Here is a 17,665-nt window from a genome sequence, read left to right as displayed (position 1 = left end):
AGGACTTTCCCAAACTTTCATATTTGCTTTTATGATCTCCATGAATTCAAATTCTTTTCAACACAAAACCCTAGAGAGAAGATGACATGACTTCTTCCATTTAAAATGAAAAGGGTGTTTGAAAAATATTTGAATTCCATTGGGAAATATTTTCCACTTCAGAAACTTTATGCAACTCAATGATTTTCATGAGAGAAGATAAAATGACTTCTTCAAATTATGAAATATGAGTTGGGAGTTTCAAAGAATTAAATTCAAAGTTCTTTTGAATTTATTTTCAATTTGGAATGTTATACATTAGATCATCATGCATATCTTATTTTCTTGCATTTTGGTCGATCCTAGAAATTTCACGCAACTCAAGGACCCTCGGAGAGAGTTGGAGATTTCGTTATTTTCATATTTGAGTTTTCTCAAATTTTGAAAAAAAGGATCATTTGATTTATTTATTTTACCTTCAATTATTTTTCCGGTGTTAAAATATATGAGAGAGGGAATAATATGACTTCCCAAATTTAGGAAAAATGAAGATTTAATAAATAGATCAATTTTGGATTTGCTGGAGTTTTGTTTGCATTTTATTTGGATAGGGAAAAATGCGTGTTTTCAAAAAATTGCATTTTAGGTCCGGAGAAAAGTTCATTTTGTTCGACTCATTTCAGGCGTCGGGGAAAATTTACTTTAGGGTTTTTTGAGCCCGTTTAGATTTTCTTTTCTTTGTTTTTCTGCGCGCGTAACCGTTAAAAAAAAGAACTCCCGCCAGGCCAGCTGGGCCAAAGGCCCAGCCAGCCGGCCGCCCCAGCCCCTGCGCGCGTGCGCCAGCGCCAGGCCAGGCGCCAGGCCGCCGCCGTCGCTCGATGGCCGAGTCCCAGCGGGACTTAGGTCGGTTGGCCCCCTTTTTTTCCTTCGTTTCGTTTTCCTTTTCCCTCTTCTTTCCTATTCCTATTCTAATTCCTTGCCCCCTACCCCAAGTTTTCCTCTCCCCTCACCAATATAAATACCCCCATAGACCCCCCCCCCTCTCCTCACACCAAAAACCCAAACCCCCTCTCCTCCCCAAGCCGCGCCCCACCCCGCGCCCCTCACCCGCCGCCGCCGCCGCCCTAGCACGCCGCCGTCGCCACCGTTCGCCCCGCCTCGCCAGAGGTAGCCCCGCACCTCTCTTTTTCTTCCCCGCGGTTCGGTTCTTTTAAAAGAAACCGTTCCGGTTTTCCTTTTCCGGTTTTTCTCTCCGATTCTTCGTTTCGGTTTCTTTTCCGAAACCCTAGATCGGTTTTCCGTTTTCTTTTTCGGTTTCTTTTCCGAAAACCCTAGATCGGTTTTCGTCTTCTTTCGGACCGTTCGTCTCAACGAACGTGATCACCGATTATTCCCGGTTAACGACGCCCGTTCGTTTAACCGTTCGTCTCTTTCTTTTCGCCGGATTTATTCCGCGATCGTGATCTCAGATCCGATATTCTTTCTAGTCTTTCTTCTCGCCCATTTATCGGAATCAGGTGATTCAAGCGCCTGGAGTTTCGTCTCAAAACCGCCGTTCTGTCTAATTAACTTGAACAAGTTTTGCTATGGTAAAATTTGACCTAGTTTCAACTTTCTAGAACCGAGTTGTTTTCTTCCGCCGTTTGCTTTCCGTCGATTGTTCGGTTCGTTCTTTCTTTGCAACCGGACTTCTTAAGTTGAATTATCTGGTTCGTTCTCTTGTTCGAGTTTTACTTGTGCTTTAGATGAGTATTTATTGTGTGGTTACTATTGTTTGCTTACGATAGATTGACCGGAGTGTGACGAGTAGATCTATCAAGAGTTTTAAGTGCGAATCATCTTCATCTACATTGCAGGCAAGTTCACACTTTGATCATACCTTTTTCTACAACCCAGTTTTATTGCATTAGATCAATCCTCACACATTGCATGATTAGGATCTAATTAAATTGTGGGATGGGAAGTAGATGAGGTAGTACCTATTACCTGTATTATTATGAAACCTTTGGGAGTTACTTCTACGTTTGCTTATTATGCCATGCTATGCTAGTAGACGTGGATTGGGTGAGTGATATCCATGACAGATGTGAGTTGATAATTTTAAGGGTTTATATAAGGTGGCAACTTAAACACACATCTGGGTGGATTGAGGCACCTGATGTCTATCAGGACTTGCTTGTTTTTTTTGGACCGCCACCCAGGCTCAAAGGGATCATAAGGTAATTCATGCTAGAAACTTCCGCGTGCAGCCACATGCTACTATGGGCTCTGGCATAGTTGACTAAGTTGTGCGAACTCTTATAGGGGTAGACTAGCAGATGTAGGGGATGTAGGTGTACGTCTACCCATGTAAGGTGCTAGTGCTTCTGAAAGACTATGTCTCGGTCATCCGTTTCTCAAACACCATGTAGTGCGAGAAACCAAACGGAGGCGATCGAGTCTTGTGGGGAAAAGTGCGCAAACCTCTGCAGAGTGTACAAACTAATCATGATTAGCCGTGTCCCCGGTTATGGACAACTTGAGTATCTAGTACTTGAATATCATTGTGAATCTCATCATGTTACTTCTAATTAATGTTGTTGGGTTTTAATTATTTTTAATTGGGATTGAGAATGCTGTCAACCATTCTCAATGTTTTCACAACCACCATGATAGTTAAATAATTTATTCCTTTGCAGTAGGGAAAAATTGGCTTTACGCAAAAACCTTATAACCATAGAGCTTTTCCACCAGCCAAATATGCATGTAGTGATAGTCTTTGTTCATCATTCTCTATGGTGTGAATTTGCCAGTACATTCAATGTACTGACCCGTTTCGGGCTGCAACGTCTCATGTTGCAGGTTTCTTACGATGAGTAAGTGATACGTTAGGGTTACGATTTCTACACTCAACTTTGCCGTTGGTGTTGATGGGAATCCACAACCTGGTTGTTTCCGCTATATGGATTGAGGTAATAGTATTTACGTTACTTTATACATGTGATTTACCTCTGTTATAAATCCTTCGAGTACTGTGTGTGTCAGCATACTGATCCAGGGATGACACATAAGCACAGAGACTTGATCCATTCGGGTCGGGTCGCTACATGATTAGTGGTCTGTTTTTACTAAATCTTGATAGTAGTGATACACATATTCATAGTATTGAAGCCAAAAGATATAAGTTTAATAATGATAGTGCAACTTATTTGTGGCACTACCATTTAGGTCATATTGGTGTAAAGTGCATGAAGAAACTGCATGTTGATGGGCTTTTGGAATCACTTGATTATGAATCACTTGATGCTTGCGAACCATGCCTCATGGGTAAGATGACTAAGACTCCATTCTCCGGAACAATGGAACGAGCAATAGATTTATTGGAAATATTACATACTGATGTATGCGGTCTGATGAGTGTTGATGCTCGCGGCGGGTATTGTTATTTTCTTACCATCACAGATGATTTGAGCAGATATGGGTATATCTACTTGATGAAACATATGTCTGAAACATTTGAAAAGTTCAAAGAATTTCAGAGTGAAGTGGAAAATCATTGTAACAAGAAAATTAAGTTTCTACGATCTGATCGTGGAGATGAATATTTGAGTTATGAGTTTGGTCTTCATTTGAAACAATGCGGAATAGTTTCGCAACTCACGCCACCTGGAACACCACAACATAATGGTGTGTCCGAACGTCATAACCGCACTTTATTAGATATGGTGCGATCTATGATGTCTCTCACTGATTTATCGCTGTCGTTTTGGGTTATGCTTTAGAGACAGTTGCATTCACGTTAAATAGGGCACCATCAAAATCCGTTGAGATGACACCTTATGAACTATGGTTTGGCAAGAAACCCAAGTTGTCATTTCTTAAAGTTTGGGGCTGCTATGCGTATGTGAAAAAGCTTCAACGTGATAAGCTCGAACCCAAATCGGAGAAATGTGTCTTCATAGGATACCCAAAGGAGACTGTTGGGTACACCTTCTATCACAGATCCGAAGGCAAGATATTTATTACTAAGAATGGATCCTTTCTAGAGAAGGAGTTTCTCTCTAAAGAAGTGAGTGGGAGGAAAGTAGAACTTGACAAGGTAATTGTATCTACTCCCTTATTGGAAAGTAGTTCATCACTGAAATCAATTCCAGTGATTCCTACACCAGTAAGTGAGGAAGCTAATGATGATGATCATGAAACTTCTGATCAAGTTACTACCGAACCTTGTAGGTCAACCAGAGTAAGACCCACACCAGAGTGGTACGGTAATCCTGTTCTGGAGGTCATGTTACTTGACCATGACAAACCTATGAACTATGAGGAAGCGATGATGAGCCCAGATTCTGCAAAATGGCTTGAGGCCATGAATTCTAAGATGGGATTCATGTATGAGAACAAAGTGTGGACTTTGGTTGACTTGCCCGATGATCGGCAGGCCATAGAGAATAAATGGGATCTTCAAGAAGAAGACTGACGCTGACGGTAATGTTACTGTCTACAAAGCTCGACTTGTTGAAAAAGGTTTTCGACAAGTTCAAGGAGTTGACTATGATGAGACTTTCTCACCCATAAAGATGCTTAAGTCCGTCCGAATCATGTTAGCAATTGCCGCATTTTATGATTATGAAATTTGACAAATGGATGTCAAAACTGCATTCCTTAATGGATATCTTAAAGAAGAGTTGTATATGATGCAACCAGAAGGTTTTGTCGATCCAAAAGGTGCTAACAAAGTGTGCAAGCTCCAGCGATCCATTTATGGACTGGTGCAAGCCTCTCGGAGTTGGAATATACGCTTTGATAGTGTGATCCAAGCATATGGTTTTATATAGACTTTTGAAGAAGCCTGTATTTACAAGAAAGTGAGTGGGAGCTCTGTAGCATTTCTGATATTATATGCGGATGACATATTGCTGATCGGAAATGATATTGAATTTCTGAATAGCATAAAAGGATACTTGAATAAGAATATTTCAATGAAAGACCTCGGTGAAGCTGCTTATATATTGGGATCAAAATCTATAGAGATAGATCAAGACGCTTAATTGTACTTTCGCAAAGCACATACCTTGATAAAGTTTTGAAGAAGTTCAAAATGGATCAAGCAAAGAAAGGGTTCTTGCATGTATTACAAGGTGTGAAGTTGAGTCAGACTCAATGCCCGACCACTGCAGAAGATAAAGAGAAAAATAAAGTCATTTTGTATGCTTCAGCCATAGGTTTTATCATGTATGCAATGTTGTGTACCAGACCTGATGTGTGCCTTTCTATTAGTTTAGCAGGGAGGTACCGAAGTAATCTAGGAGTGGATCACTGGACAGCGGTCAAGAACATCCTGAAATACCTGAAAAGGACTAAGGATATGTTCCTTGTTTATGGAGGTGACAAAGAGCTCATCGTAAACGGTTACGTCGATGCAAGCTTTGACACTGATCTGGATGACTCTAAGTCACAAACCTGATACGTATTTTTATTAATGGTGGAGCTGTCAGTTCGTGCAGTTCCAAGCAAAGCGTCGTGGCAGGATCTACATGTGAAGTAGAGTAGATAGCTACTTCAGAAACAGAAAATGAAGGAGTCTGGATGAAGGAGTTCATATATGATCTAGGTGTCATACCTAGTGCATCGGGTCCAATGAAAATCTTTTGTGACAATACTGGTGCAATTGCCTTGGCAAAGGAATCCAGATTTCACAAGAGAACCAAGCACATCAAGAGATGCTTCGATTCCATCCGCGATAAAGTCAAGGAGGGAGACATAGAGATTTGCAAGACACATACGGATCCGAGTGTTGCAGACCCGTTGACTAAGCCTCTCTCACGAGCAAAACATGATCAGCACTAAGACTCCATGGGTGTTAGAATCATTACAATGTAATCTAGATTATTGACTCTAGTGCAAGTGGGAGATTGAAGGAAATATTCCCTAGAGGCAATAATAAAGTTGTTATTTATATTTCCTTATATCATGATAAATGTTTATTATTCATGCTAGAATTGTATTAACCGGAAACTTAGTACATGTGTGAATACATAGAAAAACAGAGTGTCACTAGTATGCCTCTACTTGACTAGCTCGTTGATCAAAGATGGTTAAGTTTCCTAGCCATGGACAAAGAGTTGGCATTTGATGAACGGGATCACATCATTAGAGAATGATGTGATTGACTTGACCCATCCGTTAGCTTAGCACGATGATTGTTTAGTTACTGCTATTGCTTTCTCCATAACTTATACATGTTCCTATGACTATGAGATTATGCAACTCCTAAATACTGATGGAACACTTAGTGTGCTATCAAACGTCACAACGTAACTGGGTGACTATAAAGATACTCTACAGGTGTCTCCGATGGTGTTTGTTGAGTTGGCATAGATCGAGATTCAGATTTGTCACTCCATGTATCGGAGAGGTATCTCTGGGCCCTCTCGGTAATGCACATCACTATAAGCCTTGCAAGCAATGTGACTAATGAGTTAGTTACGGGATGTAGTATTAAGGAATGAGTAAAGAGACTTGCCGGTAACGATATTGAACTAGTTATGATGATACCGACGATCGAATCTCGGGCAAGTAACATACAGATGACAAAAGGAACAACATATGTTGTTATGCGGTTTGACCGATAAAGATCTTCGTAGAATATGTAGGAACCAATATGAGCATCCAGGTTCCGCTATTGGTTATTAACCGGAGATGAGTCTCGATCATGTATACATAGTTCTCGAACCCGTAGGGTCCGCACGCATAATGTTTAGTGACGATCAGTATTATGAGTTTATGTGTTTTGATGTACCGAAGGTTGTTCGGAGTCCCGGATGTGATCACAGGCATGACGAGGAGTCTCGAAATGGTCGGGACATAAAGATCAATATATTGGATGACTATGTTTGGACATTGGATTAACTACTTTCCAACAGGGGAGCAGGTACAGTTACCTCATCAAGTTCTACTTTCCTCCCACTCACTTCTTTCGAGAGAAACTCTTCTCTAGAAAGGATCCATTCTTAGCAACGAATATCTTGCCTTTGGATCTGTGATAGAATATGTACCCAATAGTCTCCTTTGGGTATCCTATGAAGACACATTTCTCTGATTTGGGTTCGAGCTTATCAGGTTGAAGCTTTTTCACATAAGCATCGCAGCCCCAAACTTTAAGAAACGACAACTTGGGTTTCTTGCCAAACCACAGTTCATATGGTGTCGTCTCAACGGATTTCGATGGTGCCCTATTTAATGTGAATGCAGTTGTCTCTTAAGCATAACCCCAAAACGATAGTGGTAAATCAGTAAGAGACATCATAGATCGCACCATATCTAATAAAGTGCGGTTACAACGTTCGGACACACCATTACGTTGTGGTGTTATATGTGGCGTGAGTTGCGGAACGATTCTGCATTGTTTCAAATGAAGACCAAACTCATAACTCAAATATTCACCTCCACGATCAGATCGTAGGAACTTAATTTTCTTGTTACGATGATTTTCCACTTCACTCTGAAATGTTTCAGACTTATGTTTCATCAAGTAGATATACCCATATCTGCTCAAATCATCTGTGAAGGTCAGAAAATAACGACACCTGCCACGAGCATCAACACTCATCGGACCGCATACATCAGTATGTATTATTTCCAATAAGTCTGTTGCTTGTTCCATTGTTCCGGAGAACGGAGTCTTAGTCATCTTGCCCATGAGGCATGGTTCACAAGCATCAAGTGATTCATAATCAAGTGATTCCAAAAATCCATCAGCATGGAGTTTCTTCATGCGCTTTACACCAATATGACCTAAACGGCAGTGCCACAAATAAGTTGCACTATCATTATTAAACTTATATCTTTTTGCTTCAATACTATGAATATGTGTATCACTACTATCAAGATTTAGTAAAAATAGACCACTCATCAAGGGTGCATGACCATAAAAGATATTACTCATATAAATAGAACAACCATTATTCTCTGATTTAAATGAATAACCATCTCGCATCAAACAATATCCAGATATAATGTTCATGCTTAACGTTGGCACCAAATAACAATTATTCAGGTCTAAAACTAATCCCGAAGGTAGATGTAGAGGTAGCGTGCCGACGGCGATCACATCGACTTTGGAACCATTTCCCACGCGCATCGTCACCTCGTCCTTAGCCAATCTTCGCTTAATCCGTAGCCCCTATTTCGAGTTGCAAATATTAGCAACAGAACCAGTATCAAATACCCGGGCGCTACTGCGAGCATTAGTAAGGTACACATCAATAACATGTATATCAAATATACCTTTCACTTTGCCATCCTTCTTATCCGCCAAATACTTGGGGAAGTTCCGCTTCCAGTGACCAGTCCCTTTGCAGTAGAAGCACTCAGTCTCAGGCTTAGGTCCAGACTTGGGCTTCTTCACTTGAGCAGCAACTTGTTTGCTATTCTTCTTGAAGTTCCCCTTCTTCCCTTTGCCCTTCTTCTTGAAACTGGCGTCTTGTTGACCATCAACACTTGATGCTCCTTCTTGATTTCTACCTCAGCACCCTTTTGCATCGCAAAGAGCTCGGGAATTATCTTATCCATTCCTTGGATATTATAGTTCATCACGAAGCTTTTGTAGCTTGGTGGCAGTGACTGGAGAACTCTGTCAATGACACTATCAACCGGAAGATTAACTCCCAGCTGACTCAAGTGATTGTGGCACCCGGACATTCTGAGTATGTGCTCACTGACAGAACTATTCTCCTCCATTTTGCAGCTGTAGAACTTATTGGAGACTTCATATCTCTCAATCCGGGCATTTGCTTGAAATATTAACTTTAACTCCTGGAACATCTCATATGCTCCATGACGTTCAAAACGTCGTTGAAGTCCCGGTTCTAAGCCGTAAAGCATGGCACACTGAACTATCGAGTAGTCATCAGCTTTACTCTGCCAGGTGTTCATAACATCTGGAGTTGCTCGTGCGGCAGGTTTGGCACCTAGCGGTGCTTCTAGGACGTAATTCTTCTGTGCAGCAATGAGGATAATCCTCAAGTTACGGACCCAGTCCGTGTAGTTGCTACCATCATCTCTCAACTTAGCTTTCTCTAGGAACGCATTAAAATTCAACGGAACGACAACACGGCCTGTTTATCTACAACAACATAGACATGCAAAATACTATCAGGTACTAAGTCCATGATAAATTAAAGTTCAATTAATCATATTACTTAAGAACTCCCACTTAGATAGACATCTCTCTAATCATATAAGTGATCACATGATCCATATCAACTAAACCATGTCCGATCATCACGTGAGATGGAGTAGTTTTCAATGGTGAACATCACTATGTTGATCATATCTACTCTATGATTCACGCTCGACCTTTCGGTCTCAGTGTTTCGAGGCCATATCTGCATATGCTAGGCTCGTCAAGTTTAACCCCGAGTATTCTGCTTGTGCAAAACTGGCTTGCACCCATTGTATGTGAACGTAGAGCTTATCACACCCGATCATCACGTGGTGCCTCGGCACGACGAACTGTAGCAACGGTGCATACTCAGGGAGAACACTTGTACATTGAAATTTAGTGAGAGATCATCTTATAATGCTACCGCCGTACTAAGCAAAATAAGGTGCATAAAGGATAAACATCACATGCAATCAATATAAGTGATATGATATGGCCATCATCATCTTGTGCCTTTGATCTCCATCTCCAAAGCACCGTCATGATCACCATCGTCACCGGCTTGACACCTTGATCTCCATCGTAGCATCGTTGTCGTCTCGCCAACTATTGCTTCTACGGCCATCGCTACCGCTTAATGATAAAGTAAAGCAATTACATGGCGATTGCATTTCATACAATAAAGCGACAACCATATGGCTCCTACCAATTGCCGATAACTGTGTTACAAAACATGATCATCTCATACAATAATTTATATAATCACGTCTTGACCATATCACATCACAACATGCCCTGCAAAAACAAGTTAGACGTCCTCTACTTTGTTGTTGCAAGTTTTACATGGCTGCTATGGGCTTAGCAAGAACCGTTCTTACCTATGCAAGTTTTACGTGGCTGCTATAGTGATTGCTTTTTGATCTTCAGAAAGAACCCTATTCATTGAATCCGATTCAACTAAAGTTGGAGAAACTGACACCCGCCAGCCACCTGTGTGCAAAGCATGTCGGTAGAACCAGTCTCATGAATGCGGTCATCGAATGTCGGTCCGGGCCGCTTCATCCAATAATACCACCGAATTAAGAAACCACTAGTGATGGCAAGCAATATGTATATAACCACGCCCAAAACTCCTTTGTGTTCTACTCGTACATATAACATCTACGCATAGACCTGGCTTTGATACCACTGTTGGGGAATGCAGTATTTCAAAAAATTCCTACGATCACGCAAGATCTATCTAGGGATGCATAGCAACGAGAGGGGAGAGTGTGTCTACATACCCTCGTAGACCAAAAGCGGAAGTGTTAAGTAACACGGTTGATGTAGTTGAACGTCTTTGCAATCCAACTGATCAAGTACCAAACGCATGACACGTCCGCGATCTGCACACGTTCAGCTTGGTGATGTCCCTCGAACTCTAGATCCAGCTGAGACCGAGGGACAGTTTCGTTAGCATGACGGCGGGTTGACGGTGATGATGAAGTTACCGACGCAGGGCTTCGTCTAAGCACTACGACAATATGACCGAGGTGGAAATCCGTGGAGGGGGGCACCGCACACGGCTAAGAGATCAACTTGTGTGTATATGGGATGCCCCCTCCACCATATATAAAGGAGTGGACGAGGGGAGGTCCGGCCTCCTATGGCGTACCCCAAGGGGGGATTCCTACTCCTAGTAGGAGTAGGTTTCCCCCCTTCCCTAGTTGGAGTAGGAGAAGAAGGAAGGGGGAGAGGGAGAGAAGGAAAGGGGGGCCGGCCCCCCTCCCAATTTGGATTGGGCTTGGGGGTGCGCGCCTCCCACTTGGCCGCCTCCTCCTCTTTCCCACCATGGCCCATTAAGGCCCATTAACTCCCTGGGGGGGTTCCGGTAACCCTCCGGTACTCCGAAAAATGCCTGAACCTATCTGAAACCTTTCCGGTGTCCAAACATAGCCTTCCAATATATCAATCTTTATGTTTCGACCATTTCGAGACTCCTCGTCATGTCCGTGATCACATCCGGGACTCCGAACTATCTTCGGTACATCAAATCACATAACTCATAATACACATCATCATCGAACGTTAAGCGTGCGGACCCTATGGGTTCAAGAACTATGTAGACATGACCGAGACTCATCTCCGGTCAATAACCAATAGCGGAACCTGGATGCTCATATTGGTTCCTACATATTCTACGAAGATCTTTATCGGTCAAACCGCATAACAATGTACGTTTGTTCCCTTTGTCATCAGTATGTTACTTGCCCGAGATTCGATCGTCGGTATCATCATACCTAGTTGAATCTCGTTACCGGCAAGTCTCTTTACTCGTTCCGTAATGCAACCTCCCGCAATTAAATCATTAGTCACATTGCTTGCAAGGCTTATAGTGATGTGCATTGCCGAGAGGGCCCAGAGATACCTCTCCGATAATCGGAGTGACAAATCCTAATCTCGATCTATGCCAACTCAACAAACACCATCGGAGACACTTGTAGAGCATCTTTATAATCACCCAGTTACGTTGTGACGTTTGATAGCACACTAAGTGTCCCTCCGGTATTCGGGAGTTGCATAATCTCATAGTCATAGGAACATGTATAAGTTATGGAGAAAGCAATATCAATAAACTAAACGATCATAGTGCTAAGCTAACGGATGGGTCAAGTCAATCACATCATTCTCTAATGATATGATCCCGTTCATCAAATGATAACTCATGTCTATGGCTACGAAACTTAACCATCTTTGATTAACGAGCTAGTTAAGTAGAGGCATACTAGTGACACTCTGTTTGTCTATGTATTCACACATGTACTAAGTTTCCGGTTAATACAATTCTAGCATGAATAATACACATTTATCATGATATAAGGAAATATAAATAACAACTTTATTATTGCCTCTAGGGCATATTTCCTTCAGTACTTGCATCATAGCTTGTCAAACCGATGCCATCAAGTACATGTTGCATAGGCCAATTCTTAGTGGTAGAATTGGCAAATGGGCTTATGCTTTAATTGAATATGATTTGGCTTATGAGTCTCTGAAATCCATGAAAGGCCAAATCATTGCTAATTTTATTGTTGAGCATCGGATTGATAACAAACAAGATATTGATATGAACCTTGTTTTGTTAGTACCATGGCGATTATATTTTGATGGTTCAGTTTGTAGCAGTGGCCATGGTGTTGGTATTGTTTATATATCTCCTCATGGTTGCTGTTTTTGAAGCCTCATGACGCTTAGAATATTTTTGCACAAATAATCAAGCCGAATATGAAGCATTGTTGTTCGGTTTAGAGATGTTGCTTGCCATAGGTGCTACACATATTGAGGCTTTTGATGATTCATTATTAGTAGTGCAACAAATATCCAAAGTCTTTCAATGTTTTGATGAATCACTTAATATTTATCTTGATAAATGTCTAGATATAATTTCTGTTTTGGATTATTTTAGCATTGCTCATATATCAAGACATGACAATTGGAAAGCAAATGAGTTGGAACAACAAGCATCCGGCTATCATGTTGATCGTGGCATGTTTCATATTTCTGAAAGAAAGCTGATGTCTAGTCTTGCCAACATAGGGGAGGACGAACCGGAGCCCACCGTTTCGGCCACTAATCAAATATTCAATGTAGGAGAAAATCAAGACTGGAGAAAACCCATCATTGATTACTTGTGTGATCCTAGTAGAAGGATGGACAGGGCTGTTCGGCGTATGGCTTTCAAATACACAATGAGAGATGATGGTCTTTGTCGCCGAACGGTTGATGATGTTCTTTTAAAATGCTTGGACGAGGACCAAGCGAGAGTTGATATGGGAGAGGTTCATGAAGGTATTTGTGGCACTCATCAGTCGGCTCCCAAGATGAAATGGTTGCTACGACGTGCTGGGTTTTATTGGCCGACAATGATTAATGATTTCTTCAGATATTACAAAGGGTGTGAGGCTTGTCAAAAATTTGGTGATATTCAATTGGCTCGTGCTGCTATGTTACATCGTATTGTCAAGCCCTGGCCATTCAGAGGACGGGGCTTAGATTTTATCGGACAAATTCACCCGTCTTCCTCAAAAGGGCATCGGTTCATGTTGGTGGCAACCGATTATTTCACTAAATGGTCTGAGGCAGTACCTCTCAAGAACATGACGCATACGGAGGTAATTAAATTCATAACCGAGCACATTATTCATAGATTCGGCATTCCTCAAACGTTGACTACAGATCAAGGCTCATCTTTCATGTCACACCAAGTCAGAGAATTTGCCGAATCTTATAACATAAAGTTGCTCAATTCCTCTCCATATTATGCCCAAGACAATGGACAAGCTGAGTCTAGCAAGAAAAAGATTGAGGATAATCCAAGGAGATGGCATGAGTTGTTGTTTGAAGCTTTGTGGGCACATAGGATCTCAAGGCATGGTGCTACGAAGGTGACTCCATATGAGCTAGTATATGGTCAAGAGGTTGTTTTACCGGTGGAAGTAAATTTGAATGCTTTGAGAATAGCCAAACAAAATGATTTATCGGCAGTAGACTTTTATAACTTGATGATGGACAATATTGATGAGGTTGCCGATAAACAGGATGCTTTGAAGGCCATAGAGAGGGACAAGTTGAGGGTAGCAAGAGCTTACAATAAAAAAGTTAAGTTGAAGAATTTTCAAGTTGGCGATCTCGTCTGGAAAGTGATTCTACTGATTGGTTCAAGATATAGAAAATTCGGGAAGTGGTCTCCAAGTTGGGAAGGTCCTTTGAGGATCGCAAGAGTAGTTCCTGAAAATTCATATTTGGTGGAATCCATACAAGGGGCATTGTTACCTCGAGCTCTCAATGGCAAGTACTTGAAGAAATACCACCCGAGTGTGTGGCAGGAAGCCTAAAGTCGGCAATGGCCGATATACGATTATCGCCCTTAGCACAAACATGGTCGATACATAATTATTGCCCTGAGAAAAAAAATGGCCGATGGAGTGTTGACATCGTCCTTAGAACAAACAAGGTACAAGTTATTTTTCGGCACACAAGCTTTGCCCAAAAATAGGGGGGATGTGTTGACACCAGATTTTGGCATGGTAAAAAACACAATTAAGATGGCCTCAAATGGAAAAGTGCTCAAAGTGAGAAAGTTACGTAACATCAAAAGGAGAAACTTTGGTATTTGGGCCATAGCCAACCGATCTCATCTCTAAGGCAGAAGTTGTGTTCGAAGTACTGAGCTTTTGTATTCAGAACGCTATTCGGCTGATTATGCCCCCAATAGGGCCTCATATGGAAAAATGATCTACACGAATTGTCTTCGTCTCGTCGAGGCAATTGATTCTGATATATAAATCGTCTCAATCCGAGTTCGTAAAAGTTAGAGACAATTCAGTGCAGACCGAACCTAAACGGAAATATGACGCGAGGTACCAGGCACCCTGTCTGATGAGTCGCGTGAGTTATTCGGCCTTTGCCGGCTGAATGAAGCTTGCCGGGATGGAGACCTTGCCGGCGTGGAAAGCTTTCCGGGGTGGATACCTTGCTGGCGTGGAAGCTTGCCGTGGTAGAAACCTTGCCGGGGTGAAACTTTGCCGCGGTGAAAGCTTGCCGGGTAGAAACCTTGCCGGTGTGGAAAGCTTGCCGGGGTGGAGGCTGTCAGAGTCAATCCGACCAGAAGTTGGAGATTGGCTCGAAAGGTTATTCGGATGACCTCAGATGAAAAAATGTTCTACTCGGAAGTTGTGCTTATTATCAAAACGGTAAACTTTGCTTTTGGAGTCATTATCATCTGAGATAGTATAGAGCCTGTAGAGTTGTTGCAAGACTCGGACAGCCAAGAAAACTGCATGACCAAATCCGACTGGAAGTTAAAGATAACCTCGCAAAATATTGAAGATGACCTCATTGGGAAAAATGATCAACAAGAGAGTTTTTCATCTCGTCGAGGCACACAAATTTGGTATTTTGATCTTCTCAATCGAAGGTCATATAAAAATTCCACGGCCTGTGCAAGAAACAAGACAGAAGTTTGGGCCAGATTCGGGTTGAATCCGAGTTGGATTGGAATTAGAATTGTAGGATGTGAATTGATGTAATTTTATTGTAAGGAAAGTCTAGATGAATCCTTTACTTGTACGGGAAGTCGAGACGCCTCATATATATGTTGGGGGTGACGGCCGATTGAATAACACACAATCGAGCAAATCAATATACTACTTTTTCATCTACGTTTTATCTCTCCACCGTTTTTCTCTCTCGTTCTTCGTTGTGTTCTCGAGTTTGAGAGCTGCGAATCCCAAGGCTCTAGAGGCGAGAGAATCGACCTAGGGTAGCCCATTGCCGCCGCACTCCCTGGCGAGGCCCCTCTTGGGTGTGCGGGGTTTCGGGTCTAAAAAGCACCCGCCGACTGTCTTGCGTATCGCCCTGTCGGTCGGGTCTCCTTCGATGTGAGCTGCAGTGCATCACCCCCGGTGTCGAGGGTACACGTGACGTGTTCGTGTGTCAACAGTGCCTAGCACAAGAGAACATGGTCTTAGCTGTGTGCGGCGCCCCCTCCACCTTTTACACCCTCGGTCATATTTTCATAGTGCTTAGGCGAAGCCCTGTGGAGATAGCTTCATCATCACCGTCACCACATTGTCGTGCTGCCGGAACTCATCCACTACCTCGCCATCTTGCTGGATCAAGGAGGTAGAGGACGTCATCGAGCTAAACGTGTGCTGGACGCGGAGGTGTTGTACGTTCGGTACTCGATCGGTTGGATCGCGAAGAAGTTCGACTACATCAACCGTGTTACTAAACGCTTCCACTTACAATCTACGAGGGTACGTAGACACACTCTCCTCTCTCGTTGCTATGCATCTCCATGAATAGATCTTGCATGTGCGTAGAAATATTTTTTGTTTTTCATGCAATGGTTCCCAACATCGACCAGAGGCCGCAACGGCTATGTGTGCTTTATGGGCATGTCTGTGCAAGTGTTAGGTTTGTGTGTGCGCATTGACGTGGTTACGGGTATATATTTGGTAATGTTTGAACACTTGACACACGAGGGGAATTGAAAGTGAGGAGTCAATGCATCATCCGCCCTCAACCACTTCGAGATGCACGACGTGCGCTTTTGACTCATGTACCGCAATGCCCCGAACCGCACCAACCCGGGCAACATGGCACATGAATCCAACTACAGCCTTCTCTCCATCAAAAGATTACTACCACGCCAACTGCGCGAGTGAACGACGTGTTCGTGCTCGTCGATCAGCACCAGCTATCGGCCCTCCCCTCCTCGGAGCAGGAACCGTGGGCAAAGAATCTGTATACTCGCCGCGTGAAAGTTGGGAGCTAACACATAGGCAAGATGTGTGTCATAAGCCATCTTGGTCTTCTATATAACAAGATAAGGAGTCCTTGCCCGTATGGGAATATGATAGAAGGACATAATAAAAATGAGGATATTGCTAAGGGGAGACTGCACTAAAGCAAGCCTACCAACAGTGCTAAGCATTATCAGTTGCCAATAAGCACACCTAGTTTCATTTTTTCTTGTTTTCAAACAGTTTCCAATCTTTATGTTTAATACTTAATTTTTAAAGTATGATACCTAAATATTTCATAGGTAAGTCGCCCACTTGACAAGTAAAAATCTCTCTATTAACTATCTCTCTCTTCTCTGTGTGTGTGTCTATGCGCGTGTAGCTTCACCAAAGAGGGACATTCACTCTTGAGGAAGTTAATTTTGAAACCAGACATTTGTTCAAAAGCACATAATGATGTTAAGATTTGAAGCACCAGAAATATCAGCATGCAGGAGGAAAACCGTGTCATTTACATACTGCAACATATTCGCCCCTCCTTCTCTGGTTTTCTCTAGCACCCCCTAACAACCCCATTACCCCAATATTTTTGCATTATCCATATTAATAGCAGGGCATATGCTTCTAAATCAAAATTAAAGGGGACATGGAATCTTCATGTCTTAATCCTTTAATAAAAGTATTAAAATAAGGACTTGCATAGTCATTAACTTCTGTTCCAACATGGTCCCAATAATCCAGTCATTCCATCTATCTGGGAATCCTTTCAAGGAGAGCATCTTAGGAACAAAAGACCATCTGATTTTATCATATGCTTTCTCCAAGTCAACTTTGAAAAGAATAGTACTCTGTTTTTTTAACATGCATAGTATCGGTAGCCTCATGCAAAATTATGACATCTTTCATAATATACATGTCTTTAGTAAAAGCAGTTTGTATAGGGGGGATTGAAGAGCCCACCACCTCACTAAGTTTGTTTATGAGAATCTTAGTGGAAATTTTATAACTAACATTAAGTAAACATATAAGTCTTCATATTTCCTTTTTCCTTGGCTTCTTTTGTTTTAGGGATAAAGTAATAATGTCATCGTTCAGCCTAGCAATGTTGATATTATCTCTATGGAAATCATCAAGCATCCATTTTATCAAACTCTAGAATTTCTGGTAAAACTCTATGAGAAAACCATCAGGCTATTACGTTCCATAGGACATGCAGCTTTATGTAACTCTTCCATTGTCTCTAATAAGCTTGTCAACA

This window comes from Triticum urartu, chromosome 4 (assembly GCF_003073215.2).
Source record: "Triticum urartu cultivar G1812 chromosome 4, Tu2.1, whole genome shotgun sequence".
In the NCBI taxonomy this organism is placed as follows: Eukaryota; Viridiplantae; Streptophyta; class Magnoliopsida; order Poales; family Poaceae; genus Triticum; species Triticum urartu.
The sequence above is the reverse complement of the archived record's forward strand: the minus strand, read 5'-3'. Positions refer to the sequence as shown.